Below are 23,022 nucleotides of genomic sequence, written 5' to 3' on the forward strand. Positions count from 1 at the left end.
GAAGTTATCGAACCGAATAAATCGAAACTGAAAGGAGAAAAATCTAACCATGCCGAATTTAATTAGGTACGATATTGGTATAGCATTTTAAGAAACCGAATATCGAAAATACCGAACCGAAATGTCTAAATACCGTACTGTACCGACCGACGAACACCCCTACCCCCACTAGACAACTTTGTCCAATAAGACTTAATTAGGGTGTATTTGGTACGAAGTAAAATATTTTCTAGTTTTCTCATGTTTGGTTGGCTTAAATATTTTGGAAAACATTTTCCTCGCGAACTCATTTTTCTCCAATTGGAGGAAAATGTTTTCCCTATCAAAACAAGGAAAAATATTTTTCAACCCTCTCCACCCTATTCTCATCCCCACCACCCCACCCCAAACCATCCCTACCCTCCACCACACCCACCCCACCCACCCACGCCAACCTCGCCCACCACCCACCCTAAATAAAACTATTATTAAGAGTACATTCTTTTCATGTTGTAGATAGAGTACTTTTTTCCAACAAAATAAGTATATTCTTTTCATGATGTAGTAAAAGTATTTTATTTCATTTCAACAAAACGATTACTTTTTTTTCATGTGTAAAAAATATTTTCTTTTCATTTCAACAAATTAAGTATTTTCTTTTCCTGAAATAGAAAAAGTACTTTTTTCCAACGAGTACTTTCTTTTACGATGTATAAAAATATTTTTTTTCATTTCAACAAAATGAGTATTTTTTTCTCATGATATAAAAAAATTATTTTTTTTCAGTTCAACAAACTAAGTATTTTTTTTCTGAAATAGAAAAAGTATTTTTTTCCCCAAACAAGACGAGTACTTTCTTTTTATGGTGTAGAAAAAATACTTTATTTCATTTCAACAAATTGAATATTTTCTTTTCATGATAGTAGAAAAAATATGTTCTTTTATTCAATAAAATATAATTTCTTTTCACGTTATAGAAAGAATATTTTCTTTTTCAACAAAATAAAATATTTTCGTGTTAGTTATCTTATCGAGCTCAAGTTTCAACGTTGTTCTTGTGTGAAAAACTAAAGTAGCACATTAGTTCCTTTGGTTTTATGTAAATTCTACGGTAGAAGAGAAGGTTCCATCGTAAAAATTATTTATTTCATTTCAGGGTTCCTCGTCTCTTTTTTTTTTTTTGAAAAAGAATAAAAAAAAAAGGGGGGGGTTTGGAGAGAAATGACAAGAAGATATTGGAACATAAATTTGGAAGAGATGATGGAGGCAGGAGTTCATTTTGGTCATGGTACTAGGAAATACTCTAACCAAATACTAGAAAATAATATCTTTCACTCACCAATCAAACAAGAGAAAATAAGTGATAAAACCACCCATTTTTCTTCATACCAAACACACCCTTAGAGGCTTAGACTGATAAATTACTCCATTTATTCTTTTGGCTTATGATATCCCAGTTTTATTGACCAATAGAGTCCACATCTTTAGAAGTGAAATCCTCAAATAAAGAACGAGAAGTATAAGAAGAGAGCCTGAAAAAAGAAATGAAGAAAGTTCTTCCCAAGTTATTTTTTAATCTAAAATTATTTCCAGAAAGACTTGGCAAAGAAAAGTAAATAAACCAAGTTAAAGATGAGGCTCAGATTTTCGCCTATTTAATTAAAAAACGCAGCAGCAGAATCAACACTGCCATGGCTGCAATCATCGGTAAAAAGATTATTATTAACTTAACACAGATGATAACCATTTAACTTACAGCAGTCAAATATTTAGGCTAGCACAAAACAAACTTAGATTGTACTATGAAGACATGAGAACTAATAAAGTTTTGAGCTCCAAATTTATTCATACAATTTATCAGTGGATGCAAATAAAGTTTGCTGTAAAATACATTCCGTATCTCAACTAATTCAAATGACATGATTGATCTCATGATCATCACCCAGTGGATGCTGCAATTGCAAAATATTCAGCACAAAAATTTGTCAACAGATATATCATTCATATAAATCAACACTATTGGGTGAGAAAAAGAAAGATCATGGTGCAATTGATAGCAAATAACATTCAAAAACAAAGCAATAGCTCTGAACTTCAGTAGCCAAGAATCAGAGAATTGCACTTTTGAGGCCTCATGAAATAGTCAATCTGAGGGCCGCCTGAGGCAATGCGACATAAGCTGGTTTTTCCTTCTTGTATTTCTGAATGCCTATAAACTGCAGTACTGATTAACGATATTGATAGCTGCACAAATTTACTCTGTAACATGCTTTGCGATAGCAGTTCAATTATAGAAGACGTAACAAAAATTTAAGCACAACATAAACGTATTAATCATAAAGTAGTACTGCGATCATTATTCAGTTTGAGGATATTCCAAGATGCAGTTCAAAGTTAGCCAAAATTGACCTTAAATAAACACAAGCAAATTGGAGAAGGTAAAATTTATTACCTTTTCATGCAGGCGGATCCAATTTCCATCAACCCAATCAAGACCGAATTTTAAGTCCGAAGGAGAAAAGTCAAGCTCCTCATCCAGATTGAAAGTCACTCGAACTGGCAATATAACAAATGCTTGTACTCAACCCAGAAACCCCATTTCTCTTCAGGATTTAGAGTTGGAATCCGGAGCTGTTGACTTCAATGGTTCCACAATAATGAAGGTAATCAAAATCTATTTCCAGAAAGACTAGTAAAAAAGTGTACATAAACTACGTTAAAATGAGGCTCAGATTTTCGCCTATTTAATCAAAAAAAGAAAAGGAAAAAAGAGAAGAGTTAACACTGCCATGGCTGCACAATCTACGGCTGCCTTATAAGAAAGACCTTCCGATTGGACTCACCAAGCCAGGCCGTGAATCAACTCTAATCTTCTTCACTTTTCATTTTCATTGTATATAATCTTCACTGCCTCTGAAACTTCGAGTGTTCAAGATTGAAACAAAGGCATGAAAGTTTGAATATTGTGTAGATAACTGCAGCAACAACTAGCTTCAATATCAAACTGATTAAAGACAGTATATGAATCCTCAATATTCACTTCGTTTCTCTTTGGACTTTTTTCATATCTTTTGAAATGAGGATTCTTCCTGATATTATGCAGAAGAAAGAACATGAGCGTACAAAGAACGAAAGAAAAAGGCTCAGCCAATCTGGTTTTAAAGCTTCCTGGAGAATATCATCCCAGCCTCATTAACAAACTTTAGGGTTTAGGATTCGTGTTTTTCCGGACAAGTTTAGGGCAAAATATGTATTTTCTCTTGAAGGGCTGTTAAACTTTCTCTTTATAACAAAAGTACAGGAAAATTCTTTGGCTAAATTGAACTTCAGAGAACGAGAGAAACCACCCCTAAAAAGTCTCAACCTTCCTCTGAGTTCCATAAAAAGCCTTGTGCTTTGAACATAAAAAGATATTTGGGAGGCTCAGATTTGCCTTTTCTCAGACATAAGCTGAACCCCGCCATGGCTGCAAGCTTAAGAAGCCTTTGCAAGACACAGGAACAAAAAATAGCTCCAATATCCACAAGACCACCAAAAAGATGCCACGCCAAGATATAGCAAAGCTCAGCTCAACCATCTGATGAGTAAAGAATGAAAATATTTACTGCCTAAGTGAACTTATTTTGCTAAAGAGTGGTTTGAAATTGGGAAACTTTGAGTGGATCATTGGCTGCTAAGAATGACAGAGAGGGGCAACCACTCACACAACTCTGTCAATCCAGCAGCCTCAGACTTAAACTAATGAGACTTTTGCCATTTTTGTTTCACCTTTTGCTTCATCTATTTGCTGAAACCGTTTTTTCCATGTCAAATACAGCCAGAGTAAAATATAAGGGACAATGGAGGCTCAGATCTTATTCATGTTCAGGCAAAGTCCAGCCACGCCGTGGTTGCAATACCCCCAGTTGCATGTAAGAAAATCACATGCATCCGGGTCATTGCCCGGCCAAGATACATGCCGGTTACTCTCGATGCTCAATTACTAGCTCAGAAGGATAGATTTAAATATCATCATTGCCTCGATAAGGGACCATTTTGGACATTTTCTCATGATATGAATGCATGCATCATGCATGTATGTATATAGGTATGTAGTATACATATAATATACATGAGCATCATGTACATAAGAGGCTCAGATTTCAATTGAATCAGGCATTGGGTTTAACTCAGAAACTGTAATTGCTGCAACCTTCTCACGTTACCCCGCCAAGATATGGCTGTTATCATCTCAACGCCTAAACCAAATTGCTCAAAAAAGAAAAAGGCATTACAATCACAGCATTAATTCTCCCTGTCCTTACGTTGATCTCTTGCTGTTTGGTTCATAAAACAGCCCAATGGCAGCAAGAATAGGAGAAAAGATCTGTTAAACTTAACTGGAGCTTTGATGTCTTCTTTTAAGTGTAAGGGTTTTGGACTAAAAGCTGTTCACCTTTTTCAAACATAAAGGACCATTTCTGTTAAGGAGTATATATCAAGGACCAAAATAGTCAGATCCCGATACATTAAGGACCACTCAGATTGTTTTCTCAATATAACAAGGCTCAAATTTCAATTTATCAGGCATTAAGTTCATCAGAAACCGCCACGGCTGCAGCCTCAACAACAACTTGCCTCATTCCTTGAGACGATATTAAGAACAAAATGACATGGGTTTCCACCAAAGAGGTCCGGAATTTGCGTCCTGGAAAGGACTAGTTGGAAATTGAGGCTCAGATCAGCAAAAAAATGGGGCAAACAGAAGACGACAATGTCATGGCTGCAAAAGAACCAGATGCACCTAAAAGAAAAGACTTAATCACAAACCATCCAGGTTTTCCATGCCAAGATACAGGCTGTATTATCGATATGCGCCGAATATAAGCCCAGACTATCAATATCATCACTGCCTCTTTCCAAAAACGGGAACTTTTCAATAAGAGTCTGTTTGGAGAACTTCAAAAAATTACTTAAAACAAGTGGAATTTTCAGATCTGTGGATGTTTTGGACCAAAAACATTTGGTCTAAGCTAGCCCAGAAATATCAGAACATTGAATAGTACTACTGTTGTCAGCATCACATTTGCAGAGGGTTGTTGGTTTGGTTGATGGAGAAATCATAGGCCAAACCGGGGGGGCAACCACCCTCCAAAGAATTCCCTTTTCTCCCTGTTGGCCTAATTCTACAAACTGGGCTGAGCCTCTTTAATCTGTAGACTGTAAGATGCTATCACTTTTATAAAATTTCAGCTATTCTTCAAATAGGAGTCCTAAAAACGGTTATATGTGCACTTCGCCGACATACATACTCTAAAGGGCTGTTGGTTAGAGCAAACGAGAAATCATTGGCATATCGGAAGATGGTCAACCACCCTTAAACAAATCCCCATTTTTCTCCGTTGCCTCATTTTTTTGAGATAAAATGAAATGGGTTCCATTTGGCAACAACGGCAGTTCAGGCTCAGATATGTGTAAAATGGGGGCAAAGAGAAGATGACAATGCCATGGCTGCAAAACCAGTTGCCTGATCGGGTTTGCCCCGCCAATATACAAGTCTGTTTTTCTCCATGCCCCAAATTTCAGCCCAGATTAGCAAATATCAAAACTGCGTCTCTGGAAAGACGGAAACTTTTCCATAGCAATTTGGACAGTTTCAAGGCACATAAATTGGACGAAGGGAGTACTACTACTGCTGCTATCAGCATTGCATCAATGGCACAGATATTTGCCTTCTTTTATGGGAAAATTTCACAAATATAACAACAACAACAACAATAACAAATCCAGTGTAATCCCACAAGTGGAGTTTGGGGAGGATAGTGTGTACACAGACCTTACCCTACCTCGTGGAGGTAGAAAGGCTGTTTCCGATAGACCATCGGCTCAAAGCAACAGCAACAAAAACAACAAGGGTATATACAAAAGATCTATCTTTCACACGCATACCACATTTTTCAAAGCACCAGACGTCCCGAGTTCGATTTCCAGAAATTTGAGGCTCAGATACTGCATTTTGCTCGGACAAAGTGAAGGCAACTATGCCATGGCTGCAAAATCACCAGTTGCATGCACAACAAGGGATTTGCCAGGCCAAGATACGGATTGTCCACAATGTCCAATTTGTTTAGCACAGAAAGTGAAAGAATATTATCATCACTGCCTCTTTTGTAAAATTATTCCAAAGGAGGAAAAAGAAACACATATACACAAAGATCCATGGCTTAAGCTGTAGATTGAAAAAGCATATGATGTTTCTCTGCATTTCATGAACAAGGGCTGTTGGTTTAGTAGCTACAGAAAATCATTGGCACAACAGAGAAGGGCAACCACCCTTAACAGAAAATCCCTTCACTCTCTTAACCTCATTTCTCTTTCCGGGCCAACTTTTTTTTAGGAAAATTCTCGGCTCTCACCTGATTCTGAACTTTCTTCTTCTCAGAGTTGTACATTAGTAACCAATTACTGATGTTTTCCATCATACCAAAGACGCCCTTTTAAAATAACTATACAATACACTGGGTAACAACCATCCAAACAAGCTATAAGAGTAAAATGGAGGCTCAGATCTGTTGATAAGACAAGAGAATGAAGACATCGCCATGACTGCAAACACCGGTTGCATGCCACAAAGATCACTTGCCATCCGGGTTGTCCCGCCAAGATACGGGTCCCTTTACTTCTCCTGACCAAATGATTAGCTCATGAAAGAAGAGAAGACTCCCTTTACTTCTCCTGACCAAATGATTAGCTCATGAAAGAAGAGAAGACAGTATCATCACAGCCTCAGAATTCTCTCTTTTGCTTAAAAAGCTATGTAATTTCACAAATATACCAACTGGAAAAACAAAAGGAAGAGGGTTGTTGGTTTGGCTGGTGGGGAAATCATAGGCCAGCCAGAGAGGGCAACCACCCTCGAAGAAATCCATTTTCTCTCTGTTGGCCTCATTCTTCCTTCTGGGCCAATTCTCACTGCTGTGCAAAAGACCCCCCAGAAAGAATCAATCATCATAGCCCACTTCAGGTGATCTGTGAGGGAGATTTGCACATATAGGATCATTATTAAACACCTTCTCTCAAAAGGGGCATCCGGTGAAATTTTCTGGATCTATGAAGATCAGCATCAGTCGTGGATTCCAAATACAAATCCATAAAAGTGGATATTTGTGAAAATCAGGAGAAGCAGAGAAAAGAAGAGCAAAGCCCTTTTTAGAGAAGCACATACTAAAGGGGTGTTGTTGGAATGGTTTATCATATTCCTTTTCTTGTTTTTTTTCCTAAAAGGGCTGTTGGTTTTAGGAATGGAGAAATCACGGGACATAGCAGAGAGGGGCAACCACCCTTTTAAGAAAATCCCATCTCTCTCTGATTCCTCCTCCTTCCTTTCTGAGCTAAAATCTACGAGGGCTTCGCCAAATCAAATACACCCAAAGTAAGACATGGGAGACAACTGAGGCTCAGATCTGCTTAAAATGGGGCAAAGAGAAGGCGACTACACCATGGCTGCAAAAGAACTAGTTGCATGTGACAGAGAAGCCTCAATCACAAACCATTCGGGTTTGCCCTGCCAAGATACGGGTCAGACAGTTTCTACGCCCTTGAATATCAGCCCACGTTTAGCAATATCATCACCGCCTCTTTCGAAAAATGACAACCTTTCCATAGAGCCCATTCGGATAATATTTGACAACCAAAAGCTAGGATCAGAGATGTTTGGTTTAAGCTCAGAGAAATCAGAAATCAGTACTAGTATGTATTTCTGCAGAGGCTGGTTGTTTAGTTGATGGAGAATCATCGGCCAAGCAGAGAGGGCAACCATCCTACAAGAATTCCCTTTTCTCTATGTTGGCCTCATTCATCATAGTTCATACCAGGGTCTGGACCTCCACTTTTGTATAGTAAAAACACTCTGATCTATAAAAGACAATTTAACACGAAGAGACCCTTTTTTTATTGCTATATTTTCATTAATGTGGTGCTTATGCTTTCCTAAGACGAGGGTCTATTGGAAACAGCCTCTCTATCCTCACAAGGTAAGGGTAAGGTCTGCGTATACACTACCCTCCCCAGACCTCACGGTGTGGGATATTACTGGGTATGTTGTTGCTGTTGTTGTTGTAGACCCTTTTTTTATGCTTTTGTGCTGATTTGCCTTAAGAACGCAGCCACACAAGAGCAGAGTAGTCGCAGATAGATAGAGAGACAGAAAGAGACATACAATACATACACACACACACACATTCCTTTGGGAAGATACAGGAGCAAAACAATCAACCTATCGATATTGAAAGACCCAACGGATTCTTCCAATGTATTATTTCTGGGTCCAATGGAATTCATAGGTATAGGAAGAAGCCCTATCAAATAGAGATTTTTTCTTTCGATCATATTTCGATTGTTAATACGATATATATGGACCGCTACTACAAAGAGTATTACACCCTTGATCGTGAAATATCGATTGCTTGTTGAACCCTGTGAATTGCGTGAAAGTAGGATACTCCAAATTCGGGGGTCAAAGAGTTTTAGAAAACGTTCTTGGTGGAAACAAATGTTAATGAAAGATCCCACTGAATTGAATTGGGTCCATGAATCTAAGAAATGGTGAGAATTCTTGATCTCTCTCAATTCGAAAATCCGATGTCCTCTCATTGATTCCTCCTACCTTTTCTTAGGAACACATACAAGATTCGTCACTACAAAAAGGATAATGGTAACCCTACCATTAACTACTCCATTTATGAATTGCATAGTAATAAAAATACATGTCCTACCGAGACAGAATTTGGAACTTGCTATCCTCTTGCCTAGCAGGCAAGACTTCTGTCTGAAATCCCTTGACCTAACCTCTCCTTGACTTGCCGCAGCCAAGTCTTCCCCAACCTCTCCTTATGTTCTTGGTGAGCTAGCCTGTAATCCACCGCCCTAACTGTGATGGTCCCCTTCAGCTAGTTCTTTCACAAGTGACCCTGTCTTCCATCTGCTTCTTCCTCCTAATGGTTTGGTCCCCCTTTCCCTTGTCAAAGCTTAGTTATCGGTGACTGAGAACTCGTTTTGCTTGTTGGCTGGTAGCTCCATGGTTGGTTAGCTCGAAAGCTAGTTTTGACTCTTTGATCGTCGAGAAAGAAAGGTGTGATTACAGACCCCATGGTGTAGGATATTACTGGATATGTTGTTGTAGACCCTTTGTTTATGTTTTTGTGCTGATTTGCCTTAAGAACGCAGCCACACAAGAGCAGAGTAGTCGCAGATAGATAGAGAGACAGAAAGAGACATACAATACATACACACATACACACACATCATAGATATGCAAAAAGGGTTGTTGATTAGAACCAAAAAAAAAAAGAAATCATAGGCATGCTGGAGATGGACAACCACCCTGAAAAAATCCCATTTTTTCTCAGATTGCCTCATTTTTTAGCTAAAATTTTGATGGAGAACTGCATCTGAAATGGGGTGTTCATGAAGAACTGAAGAACCAATTTGGTGTTCGGTTCCAGAGAACGACCGTCCAATTCAAGATCATCAAATGGTTGCCCTAAAAGTTTTAGGACCCAGATTTTGCTTTTTTAAGAACAAGCAAAGAGAAAGCAACACACGTCATGGCTGCAGACACCGGTTTGCAAATGATGCCATACCACGTCGCCCTGCCAAGATACGAGTCAGATTTTCTCAACACAGTAAAGTGGGGGAAGTGCACATATAGCCGTTTTCAGGACCCCTATTTAAAGACAGGAAATTGAGGCTCAGATATGTGTAAAATGGGGGAAAGAGAAGACGACAACGCCATGGCTGCAAAATGAACCAGTTGCATGATCCGAGTTTGCCCCGCCAAGATTCGGGTTTTCTCCATCTCCCAAATAATAACCCAGCATAGCAATCTCATCACTGCCTCTTTGGAAAGATGAAAACTTGGCATAGCAATTTGTGGACAGTTTCAGGACACATAAATGAACGGAGAGAGTACTACTGCTATCAACATCACATCAATGGAAACTGATATTTTCCTTCTCTTTTGGTCAACTAAACCGAACCATGAACACCCCTAAATATACCAATTGAAAAAAAAAAAAAAAAAGAGAAAAGAAGAGGGTTGTTGCTTTGGTTTATGCAGAAATTCATAGGCCAAACAGAGAGAGCAACCACCCTCCAAGAAATCCTTCTCTGTTGGCCTCATTCTTCTTTCTGGGGTAACTCTCATCTCATTTTGCTCATTAGAGATGATTTGGATGGAAGATTTGAGGCTCAGATCTGTAATTTAACTCGGGCACTGAGATATTTGACACTGCCATGGCTGCAAACCTTATAATATGGATTGCCCCGCCAAGATACGGGCCTGAAATAACAATGCCCGATGCCATTTGCTTAGTAAAATTATCATCACAGCCCCATTATTTTCCCTTTTCCATTTCAAGTTGTATGCTTTTGCTGTTGTTTTGCCATGGAAACGCAGCCGCAGCCTCTGAGGAACAAACTGTAACAGTAACAGAAAACAGGAGAAAATGATCCTTAATATATGTGGGTTGGTTACACAAACACATGCATAAACAAAAAGAGCTCTTGGCTAGAGCTAAAAGAAAATAGAAATCACAGGCATGCCGGAGACGGTCAACCACCCTGAAAAATCCCGTTTTTTCTGACTACCTCATTCTTTGAGCTAAAAGATTGATAGAGAACTGCATCTGAAATGGGGTTTGTTAAAGAAAAACTGAAGAACCCAAGTGGGTTTCCAGTTCCCGAAAACGACCATCCATTTAAGACCATCAAAGGTTGACGTAGATTTTGGGACTCAAGATTTTTTTGTATATGAACATGCCTAGAGAAAGCGACACATGATATGACTGCAGACACCAGTTTGCAAATGATGTCATACTGGGTTGCCCCGCCAAGATACAGGTCGGATTTTCTCAATGCCGTGAGTCGGTAGCCCAGAAAGAAGCAATCATCACAGCCCATATGAGTATCCTATTTGTGCAAATCAGCTGTGGCCTTCTAAATACAAGGCCATAAGAGCGGCTATCTGTGTAAATCAGCAGTGGTCGCAGCAGAAGCAGAGGAAGTGGCTATTTCCCTGTTTCCTTTTTTACTTCAAGGGTTGTTGGTTTCATGAATGGAAAAATCATGGACATAGCAGAGAGGGACAACCACCCTTTACAGAAAATCCCATCTCTCTCTGATATCACATTCTTCCTTTCTGGGATAAACTTATAATAAGTGTTCTGCCACACCCTCGATGTTTTATCTTTCTGATACCTCATTCTTATGATCTGGAGCTTGAGTTAAAATTTAGAGGCAGACATTAATGGATTTCAATGACGACCTTCATTTATACCACGATCTATAGGTCCATCACTTTTCCATCTAAAAAAAACGACGACCTTAATTGAACAGGGTCAGTTCTATGGGCTCGTACCACTATATCCTTGAGTTCTAATGGATTCTAAAGAACAAGAGTGCCTATTTCGATTCCCAGAATTTGAGGCTCAGATCTGCATTTATCAGGCAAAGAGAAGTCAACCACGCCATGGCTGCAAAATCACTGGTTGCATGCAAAAGAGGGAACCTCAAATGCAGACCATCCAGTGATTTTCCAGGCCAAGATACGGGTCAAGTTGTCCAAGTCCCCGATTCAGCTAGCCCAGAAAGTGAAACTTCATCATCACTGCCTCTTCCGTAATCTGTACAATCGCTCAAGAGCAGGAAAAACAAACACATGGCTGAAGCTGCAACTGAAAAGCTGTTTGTATTTCATGAACAAGGGTTGTTGGTTTAGTAGCTAAGAAAATCAATGGGGCACAACAGAGAGGGGAAACCACCCTTCACAGAAAATCCTTCCCTGTTAGCCTCATTTCTCTTTCTGGGCTGACCTTTTTTTAGGAAATTTCTTGGCTCTGTCCAGAATATTTCCCACCTTTCTCTTCTCATAGGGATACATTGGTACCAAATACTGATTTCATCATGATAAAGATTTTCCATCATACCGAAGACACCATAAGAGAAAAAATGAGGCTCAGATATATTGAATTGAAAATATGACAAGAGAATGAAGACATCGCCATGGCTGTAAGCACCGGTTGCATGACAGGAAACCGCCAACCTTGTTGCCCCGCCAAGATACGGGTCCCTTCATTTTCTTGCTGGATTGAGTTGCACAGAGAAAGAAGGAAAAAGAATATGATTATCATCACAGCTCATATTTTCTATCTATATATCCATCTATCAACTACATTGAGAAAGCAAAGTGCTTTTGGATTGAAATCATGGGCTTACATGAGAAGAAAAAGTACCCTTCCGAGATACCTCATTCTTTTGTAAAACCTGGAGCAAATGTTTTCAAAGCACAAGAGGTCCCAAGTTCGATTCCCAGAAATCTGAGGCTTAGATACGGCATTTTTCACTAACAAAGAGAAGGCAACCACGCCATGGCTGCAAAATAGCCAGGTGCATGCAAAAGAGAGAGCCTCAAATGCAGGCGATCCAGGGATTTGCCAGGCCAAGATACCGGTCGGCTAGTCCTCAATGCCCGATTTTGCTTGCCCATGAAACATTATTATCATCACTGCCTCTTTTGTACAATTACTTGAAAGGAGGAAAATGAAACACACACTGAGATCTTAGGCTGAAGCTGTAGATTGAAGAAAATCCATGCATATTTTGAATTGTTCATAGTTTCTGTTCCTCTGACTATTTCATCAACAAGGGCTGTTGGTTTAGTTGCTAAAATAGAAATCATTAGGCCAACAGAGAGGGGCAACCACCCTTAACAGAAAATCCCTTCCCTCTGTTAGGGTCAATTCTCTTTCTAGGCTAACTTTCTTTAACGAAAACACTTGGCTCTCTCCTGAAAATTTCCCAACTTTTCTCTTCACATATGGATACATCGGTAACCAAATACTGACTTCAACAACAAAAAAAAATCAGTGTAATCTCACAGGTGGGGTCTGGGGAGGGTAGTAGTGTGTATGCAGACTTTACCCCTACCTTATATAGGTAGAGAGACTGTTTCCGATAGGCCCTCGGCTCAAGGAAAAATACTAATTTCATCATGATAAATATATCCAGTATGGCAAAGACAAACAGTAAAGTGAGCCTCAGATCTGTTGATAAGACAAGAGAATGAAGACATCACATGGCTGCAAACCGGTTGCATGACATAAAATCACTAGCTATCCAGGTTCCCCCGCCAAGATACAGGTCTGTTTATTTCTCTTTCCCCATTGTTTTGCTCAGAGAAAGAAGAGAAGAAAGTATCATCACAGCCTCAGTTTCTTTTTGTTTTTGGGTGAGGAGTTGAAGAGATGAATTTAGTACAACTCCTAAACATAAGGACCATTTGAGTCAAAAACCTTACAACAAGAACCAGAATACCAATGGCCGAGCGTTTAATGTTAGGACAAAAATTTCAACAGGGAATTAATACAATTTCCCTGAGATTTAAAGGGCTGTTTGATATTTTTCTTCCATATGAAAAGTCACTGGAGTTGCAGAAAGGAGCAACCACCCGTGTAAGACTCCTCTCTGCAAGCCTCATTCTTCTTTATTTATCATTTGCATGTTTCAAAGCCAAGTATTTTAGAGCACCAACCTTTCTAGTTTTTGCCTCTGATGAATACTTATTTACTGCTTAGCTTAAAATGGAAGGATGTTATGGTCTAGTGATATATAAATTTGAGGCTCAGATTTTGCATTTTGATCAGGCAAAGAGAAGCAACCACGCCACGGCTGCAAAATCACCAGTTGCATGCATAAGAGGGAATTTGCCAGGCCAAGATACGGGTTAGATTGCCTCAATGCCCGATTTTTGCTAGCCCAGTAAGTGAAACATTATTATCATCACTGCCTCTTTTGTAAACTGATAGTTCCCAATTTTCTTCTTCTCATAGGGATACATTGGTAACCAAAAACTGATTGCATCATGATAACATTTTCCTTCATACCAAAGACACCCTAAATAACAACACAATACACTGGGTAACAACCTTCCAAACAAGCTATTAAAAAGTAAATAGAGGCTCAGAACTGTCGATAAGACAAGAGAATGAAGACATTGTCATGGCTGCAAACATTGGTTGCATGCACAAAACTCACTTGCCATCCAGGTTGCCCAGCCAAGATACTGAGTCCCTTTATTTCTCTCGCTCATTCATTTGCTCATAGAAAGAAGAGAAGAAAGTGTCATCACAGCGTCAGTTTTCTTTTTTTTTTTAGGGTGGGGCAGGGAGAGGAGTTGCAGAGATGAATTTAGTACAACACCGAAACATAAGGATCATTCTGAGTCAAAAAAAAAAAATTAAAACAAGAACCAGAGTACCATTGGTTGGGTAGCTATTTAGGTTAATTCTTCGATTTTAAAGGGCTGTTTGATTTTATTTTATTTTTTTTCAAATAGAAGTCACTGGAGTAGCAGAGGGGCAAGAACCCTTGTAGAATTCCTCCTCTCTGCAAGCCTCCTCTCTTCTCTCTGAGCTCTGTGACTGCTGATTGTCTCAAAGTCTTGTCCCTTAAAACAGCATTTTCTACTTTTGCCCTCTAGTTGAATACTTATTTACTGCTTATTATTGCAATAGCTTAACCTCGACATCCCATTAATTGGCATTTTGCTGATGAAAGGGCTGTTAAGCTTTCTCGTTCCAACAAAGGTACAGGAAAATTCATTAGCTAAATTGAACTGCAGAGAAAGAGAGTAACCACCTTAAGAAAATCTCAACCTTTCTCGAGTTCCACAAAAAGCCTCGTTCTTTGAAAACAAACAGATACTTGGGAGGCTCAGATTCACCTTTTCTGAGACATAAGCTAAACCCCGACATGGCCGTAAGCTTAAGAAGACCATCAAACGGTTGTAGACTTCAGGGCTCAGATTTTGCTGTATATATGAACCATGCAAAGAGAAAGCGACACACGCCTTGGCTGCAGACACCGGTTTACAATGATGCCATACCGGGTCACCCCGCCAAGAACCGGGTAGGATTTTCTCAACTGCATTCACTGGGAAAGCAAAGTGCTTTTGGTTTGAAGTCATGTTACCTGAACACAAAAGGTACTAAGTGCAAAACAAGGCTTTTTAGCATAGTAAAGGGGTAAATTTGGACCTTTTTCCTATACAATAACGGCTGTTGATTAGAGCTAAAAGGAAAAAGAAATCATTGGCATGTGGAGATGGTCAACCACCCTAAACAAACCAATCTTTTCTCCAAATTGCCTCATTTTTTGAGCTAAAAATTTGATGGAGAACTGTATCTGAAATTGGGTGTTCAACAAAAAATTTTTAGGGCTCAGATTTTGCTGTATATATGAACATGCAAAGAGAAAGCAACAACGCCATGGCTACCGACACCGGTTTGCATATGATGCCATACCAGGTCACCCCGCCAAGATACGGGTAGGATTTTCTCACTGCCTTGAGTGGATAGCCCAGAAAGAAGCAATCATCATCATAGCCCATTTCAGGTGACCCCTGAAGATCAACATCAGTTAAGGCCTTTCAAATGCAGGGCAATAAAAGCGGCTATTTGTTTAATTCAGTTGTTGTAGTAGCAGAAGCAAAAGCAGAGAAAGGAAGAGCATAGCCCCTTTCACAGAAGTAGATACTCAACAGATGTTTGGATTGTATGGTTTGTCGCTTTTTTTTTTCTCAAAGGGTTGTTGATTTCATGAATGGAGAACTCATGGACGTAGCAGAGAGGGGCAACCACCCATTACTGAAAATCCCAAAATCCCAACTCTTTGTTGTCTCATTCTTCCTTTCTGGGCCAAAATATGGGCCAAACGCAAATAGATTCCAAAGAACAAGAGTACCTGATTTCAAATCCCAGAATTTGAGGCTCAGATCTGCATTTATATCAGGCAAAGAGAAGGCAACCACACCATGGCTGCAAAATCACCAGTTGCATGCACAAGAGGGGATTTGCCGGGCCAAGATACGGGTCGATTGTCTCAATGCCCGATTTTGTTAGCCCAGAAAGTGAGACATTATTATCATCACTGCCTCATTTGTAAAATTACTCAAAATCAGGAAAAAAGAAACATACACAGGCTAAAAGTAAAAAAGAAATCATAGGCTTGATGAGATGGTCAATCACCCTCAAAAAATCCCCATTTTTCTCCAATTGCCTCATTTTTTGAACTGCATCTCTAGTGGTGAGCACCCTCCACTTCCAACCAAGAGGTTGTGAGTTCGAGTCACCCCAAGAGCAAGGTGGGAAGTTCTTGGAGGGAGAGAACCGAGGGTCTATCGGAAACAGCCTCTCTACCCCAACAGACACCGGTTTGCATATGATGCCATACCAGGTCATCCCGCCAAGATACGGGTTGGATTTTCTCACTGCCTTGAGTGGATAGCCCAGAAAGAAGCAATCATCATCATAACCCATTTCAGGTGACCCCTGAAGATCAACATCAGTTAAGGCCTTTCAAATGCAGAGCAATAAAAACGGCTATTTGTTTAAATCAGTTGTTGTAGTAGCAGAAGCAAAAGCAGAGAAAGGAAGAGCATAGCCCCTTTCACAGAAGTAGATACTCAACAGATGCTGTTTGGATTGTATGGTTTGTCGCTTTTTTTTTCTCAAAGGGTTGTTGGTTTCATGAATGGAGAACTCATGGACGTAGCAGAGAGGGGCAACCACCCATTACTGAAAATCCCAAAATCCCAACTCTTTGTTGTCTCATTCTTCCTTTCTGGGCTAAAATATGGGCCAAACGCTAATAGATTCCAAAGAACAAGAGTACCTGATTTCAAATCCCAGAATTTGAGGCTCAGATCTGCATTTATATCAGGCAAAGAGAAGGCAACCACACCATGGCTGCAAAATCACCAGTTGCATGCACAAGAGGGGATTTGCCAGGCCAAGATACGGGTCGATTGTCTCAATGTCCGATTGTGTTAGCCCAGAAAGTGAGACAATATTATCATCACTGCCTCTTTTGTAAAATTACTCAAAATCAGGAAAAAAGAAACATACACAGGCTAAAAGTAAAAAAGAAATCATAGGCTTGATGGAGATGGTCAATCACCCTCAAAAAATACCCATTTTTCTCCAGTTGCCTCATTTTTTGAACTGCATCTCTAATGGTGAGCACCTTCCACTTCCAACCAAGAGGTTATGAGTTCGAGTCACCTCAGAGAGCAAGGTGGAAAGTTCTTGGAGGGAGAGAGCCGAGGGTCTATCGGAAACAGTCTCAAGGTAGGGGTAAGGTCTGCGTACACACTATTCTCCCCAGACCCACTAGTGGGATTATACTGGGTTGTTGTTGCATCTGAAATCGGGTGTTCAAGAAAAAACTGAAGAACCCAATTGGGTTTTTAGGGCTCAGATTTTGCTGTAATTCTATGAACATGCAAAGAGAAAGGGACCACACTATGGCTGCAGACACCAGTATGCATATGATTGCCATACACGGGTTGCCCTGCCAAGATACGGGTCGGATCTTTCACCACACATGTAAAAGTAGATAACCTAGGAATAAACAAAAGATCATCATAGCCCATTTCAGTATCCTATTTGTGCAAATCAGTTGTCACCTTCGAAATATAAAGGGGTCATAAAATTGACTATTTGTGCAATCAGCTATTGCAGCAGAAGCAGCAGAATCATTTTCCTTTTCTTTTCTTTTTTTTCTCAAAGGGTTGTTGCTTTATTGAATGGAGAAATCAGGGACATGGCAGAGAGGGGGTAACCACCCTTTACTGAAAGTCCCATTTCTCTCTTTGATGCCTCATTCTTCCTTTCTGGGCTAAAGTTACTAAGGGTTGAGGCTCAGATCTGTGTAAAATGGGGCAAAGAGAAGACGACAATGTCATGGCTGCAAAATGAATCAGTTGCATGATCCTGGTTTGCCCCGCCAAGATACGAGTCGGTTTTCTCCATGCCTCCAATTTCAGCTCAGGATAGCAATATCATCACTGCCTCTTTGGAAAGATGGAAACTTTTCTATAGCAATTTGGACATTTTCAGTTCACATAAATTGGAACGGAGGGTGTATTTACTACTGCTATCAGAAAAGAAGGCCAAATCCGACAGGGCTGCAAAAAGCAGATACCTTTGTGAGAAGCACATAAGAACTTACCTCATAAATTCCCTGCCTTTGCCTAGCCAAGATACGAATCAGCTCAAAAATCTGATTTTCAAGCTTCTGGGAGAATATCATCATAGCTTCATTCACAAAGTTCAGGGTTAAGGATTCAGGTTTTCCTGGACAATAGGGGGCAGAATATGTATTTTCTCTTATTGCCATAACCATGCCTATCTACCTTCACCAGGTAAGGGATAAGATATGCGTACACTGGGTTTGTTGTTGTTTGTTTGCCATAACCATGGCTATCGTCGTCGCCGTCATCATCATCAAGAACATAATTGGCATTAGTTGATGAAAGGGCTGTTACTCTTTATCTTTGTAACAAAAGTACTGGAAAATTCATTGGCTATACTGAACTTCAGAGAAAGAGACTAACCACCCTTAGAAAATGTCAACCTTTCTCGACTTCCATAAAAAAGACTCCATCTTTGAAAGCATACAGATACTTGGGAGGCTCAGATTAGCCTCTTCTCAGGCATAAGCTAAACTCTGCCATGGCTGCAAGCTGAATGAGAAGCCTTTGTGAGACACGGAAACCAAATAGCTGCCATATCTCATAAGACCAACCAAAAGCTGACACGCCAAGATATAGCAAAGCTCAACCATCTGATGAGTAAAGAGTGAAAATCTTCACTGCCTCGTCGAACTTATTTTGCTAAAGAGTGGTCCGAAATTGGGAAATATTGAGTGATTATTGGCTGCTGGCAACCACTCAAACAACTCCCCACAACTCTCTGAATCCAGCAGCCTCAGACTTGAACTAATGAGATTTTTGCCATTTTCATTTGGCCTTCTGCTTCATGTTATAGTTCTCTAATCCTTTTGAACCTCCCAAACATATAAATCTCATTGTAAAGTAAATGGCCGAATGTGTCACGGAGAAAACCGACTCGTATCCAAACAATATACATGTGCATCATGTAAAGAAGGACAAGTGGTCTAGTGGAAGAATAGTACCCTGCCGCAGTACAGACCCGGGTTCGAAATTTTCCATCAAAAAACATATGTATAGATGCGCATCATCTCTCCAGGTTACCCCGCCATGGCTGCAACCTCTCCAGGGCATGTATGTTTCAATCGAGGCATTTTCGTGAGTGTATCAGAAAACGGTGCTTAGGACAAGGGAAGACAGCCTCCTGATGTTATCATCACAGCCTTAAATTCTCCCTGTTATTACATTGATCTGTTGCTGTTTGGTTCATAAAACAGCCCAACAGTAGCAACAACAGGAGAAACAGAAGAAATTCCAGGAGCAACAACAACAACATGGCTATAGAAAAAGATCCAATTTTTACATGCATATACCACAATTCTCTCTGATACCTCATTCTTTGAGCTAATACTAAGAAGAAAATGACATGGGTTTCACCAAACAAGAGATCCTGAGTTCGAATCCTGGAAAGTTCCTCTCTTATCTATGCTTTGCCTGAAAATGCAGGAGCAAAGTAGTCACAGACGGAGAGACAAAAAGAGACAATACATACACACACACACTCATACATATGCAAAAATTGCTGCTGATTAAAGCAAATTAGAAATCATAGGCATGACGAAAATTGTCAAGTTCTTCGATTGCCTCATTCTTTGAGCTAAAAGATTTACGGCTCAGATTTTGCTGTATATTATGAACATGCAAAGAAAAAGTAGACACGCGCCATGGCTGCAGGCACCGGTCACACGGTTTGCCCCGCCATGATACCGGTTGTATTTTCTCAAAGTAGAAAATTTTGCTAGTTGAGGGGTAAATTTGGACCTTTTTCCTATACAAAAGGGCTGTTGGTTAGAGCTGATGCAAACTAGCAATCATAGGCATGCTGGAGATGGTCAACCACCCTCAAAAAATCCCAATTTTTTCTCCAATCGCCTCATCGTCTAGCTAAAAAATCCCAATTTTTTCCCAATTCCCTCATTTTTTAAGCTAACCCCCCCCCCCCCATTTTTCTCCAATTAGAGAAAATTGGAGAACATTTTGATAGTTAGGGGTAAATTTGGACCTTTTTCCTATACAAAAAGGGCTGTCGGTTAGAGCTGATGCAAACTAGCAATCATGGGCATGCTGGAGATGGTCAACCACCCTCAAAAAATCCCAATTAATCCCAATTTTTTCCCAATTCCCTCATTTTTTAAGCTAACCCCCCCCCCCCCCATACACACACACATTTTTTCTTCAATTACCTCATTCCTAAGCTTAAAAAATTTCTTTTTTCCTCCCTCCAATTACTTCATTTTTGAGCTAAAAATCTCATTTTTCTCCGACTGCCTCATTTTTTGAGCTAAAAAATCTCATTTTTCTCCAATTGCCTCATTTTTTGAGCTAAAAATCCCCTTTTTTCTCCAAATGCCTCAACTTTTGAGCTAAAAAATTGATGGGAAACTACACCTGAAAATTGGGTTTTCAAGAAAAAACTAAAGAACCCAAAATGGGTATCTAGGGCTCAGATTTTGCTGTATATTCTATGAACATGCAAAGAGAAAGCAGACACACGCCATGGCTGCAAGACACCGGTTTGCAAATTACTGCCATACACGGGTCGCCCCGCCAAGATACGGGTCGGTTTTTTCTCAACGCATGTAAAGTAGATATTGCCCAGAAAGAAAGAAGCAAATCATCATCACAGCCCATTTCAGTATCCTATTTGCGCAAATCAGTTGTCACCTTGTAAATACAAAGGGACATAAAAGTGGCTACTTGTGCAAAATCAGCTGTTGTAACAGCAGCGGCAGCAGAAAAAGGAAGAGCATAACAATAGCCCCTTTTTTCTAGAGACTCAAGAGGTTTTGGCTGTTTATATTTATATAGAGTCAAGAACCAAATTGACGGAGAAAACTTTTCTGTTGACGAGAATGGCTATTTGTGCACTGCAAATCAGCTGTTGTAATATTTTCCTTTTCTTGTTCTTTTTTTCAAAGGGTTGTTGGTTTTTTAAGAACGGAGAAATCATGGACATAAAGCAGAGAGAGGGCAACCACCCTTTACTGAAAATCCCATTTTTTCTCTGATGCTTTCTCATTCTTCCTTTCTGGGCAAAAATTTGTGAGGGTTTTGGCTGTTTATATAAATAGCGCAATGTCCAATATCCAAGTTCTTTTGCATGGCCGACCAAGGGCATATTTGGTGAAGCAAAAAGTAGATTCTTCTTTAATGAACATTAACGCTTATATTTAAAAACTACTTACTCCGCTCACTTTAATTAACTTTTTTTATATTCATATATATTAAAACATTCTCTTTTTAATATTAATTAATAAAATAATAACTATATTAACCGTAATTTAATCACTAAAAATACAACAAATACTCTTAAGCACTCCTAAGCTCTTTATTCTAAGAGCAACTTTGAAAAAAAAAAAGTTACATAGTTCCTTCTTGATATCCGAAAAAAATAAATATTGTGAACCACAAAGAATAATAAAAAATTCATTTTAACAGCAACTTTGGAAAAAAAAAGTTACATAGTTCCTTCTTGATATCCGAAAAAATTAAATATTGTGAACCACAAAGAATAATAAAAAATTAATTTTAAGAGCAACTTTGGAAAAAAGAAGTTACATAGTTCTTTCTTGATATCTGAAAAAATTAAATATTGTGAACCACAAAAAATAATGAAAAATCAATTAAAATGGACGGAAGGAGTATAGTCTATAGTCCTTTGTTAAAGTATTACTCCACTATTAGTTTATGGAGAGTTATACAAAGTGAAATTTGACCGGCACTTTAAAATGTATTTGAGAAATTTTATAATTTATAGTATTTTTCGTATGATTTTTGAATATCTAAATTATAATTTTAAAATATTGAGTTGAATTAATCGAATTTAACTTCAAATTTTAGTCAAATTGACTCTCGATTAGCTAAATATGTCATCTAAATTGAAACAAAAGGAGTAAGTAAAATTTAAAACAACTAATACAGTATTTTTATTTAGATTTTAGCTATATAAGTAATTTTAAAAATTTACACCATTAGTATAATTTCTAAGTTGTCAGTTATAAAATGTTATTTGTTGTTGTACAAAGCTTATATGAAAAAACAAAATTTATTACTTTCTTGTGATCATAACTATATCACTTGTGACACTAATAAAAAGAAGATTTGCGTGATAGTCTTACTCTTTTTTTCTTTTTGAGAATAAAGTAACATTCATTAACGAGCATTTTACCATGTGAAATTCAAAAAACCGATTTTACAAGCGTTAATTTAAAAATAGTCACAATTTAAAAAATAATCGAAATTTAGAACTTTTCATATAAAGATAAATCTGAACAAAAACACTGTTCAAAATCCGAAAAATATTCCTGGAGTTAGAATTTTTTTACATGTAAACTTCCAGCATAGCATACTAAAATTCCAGCATAATATACTGAAAGTTCATACACAGGTGCTCTAATCTCCAGTATATTATGCGGAGCTTTCCATGTGCCGGAGAACTTTCCGTATTGCAATAAATAGTGACTATTTTTCAATGACTTTTGCAAACACCGGCTATTTTTTAATTACCAGTATGAAAACTGGCTAGCCCGTGCTATTTTTACCATTTTACCCCTTATATGAGATTTGCCGCTATGAATCGGGCCCTAATATGGGTAATGAACACCAAATGAAAAACGAAATAACAATAAATATCAAACCTCAACATTTTGCATGAAATATAGCGAAAGACTTGCATCATGCTATTAAATTGAGTTCTAGTTGACTGCTGGAAATTATTTGGCGATGAGAGTGCCTAATTTATCTTGTCCAATCATCACTGGGATTTCACCTCTATTAACCTGATATATGTTTAATTCACCTTGAGAATCATATAAGAGTAGGAGTATTATTTAGAATTTAGAACTAAAAGTCAAAACCATATTTCGTTATTTAAGACTTGTGGGAATACACTAGGCATATTGTTGTATATTTCATATATTTCCACAAGAAAATTTCCAAGCCAAAGTCATCAAACAAAAAATCACATATATGCAGGTAATGTATAGATTAAATATAGC

At 38.7% G+C, this 23,022-nt stretch overlaps 1 long non-coding RNA gene across 3 annotated transcripts; it reads right to left on the reverse strand.

Moving 5' to 3' along the window:
* Positions 1 to 1,747: 1,747 nt before the first annotated feature.
* Positions 1,748 to 21,165, reverse strand: LOC142175540 (uncharacterized). Of its 3 annotated transcripts, none has more exons than XR_012704663.1 (2): positions 2,432 to 21,165; positions 1,748 to 2,188 (listed from the first exon to the last, which is right to left on the reverse strand). It is a non-coding gene; the product is annotated as an uncharacterized LOC142175540 (long non-coding RNA). The 3 variants fall into 3 exon arrangements; XR_012704662.1 differs by having other exon boundaries at positions 1,748 to 2,195; XR_012704661.1 differs by having other exon boundaries at positions 1,748 to 2,223.
* Between the last annotated feature and the right edge of the window lie 1,857 nt (positions 21,166 to 23,022).

This window comes from Nicotiana tabacum, chromosome 21 (assembly GCF_000715075.1).
Source record: "Nicotiana tabacum cultivar K326 chromosome 21, ASM71507v2, whole genome shotgun sequence".
Classification (NCBI taxonomy): domain Eukaryota; kingdom Viridiplantae; phylum Streptophyta; class Magnoliopsida; order Solanales; family Solanaceae; genus Nicotiana; species Nicotiana tabacum.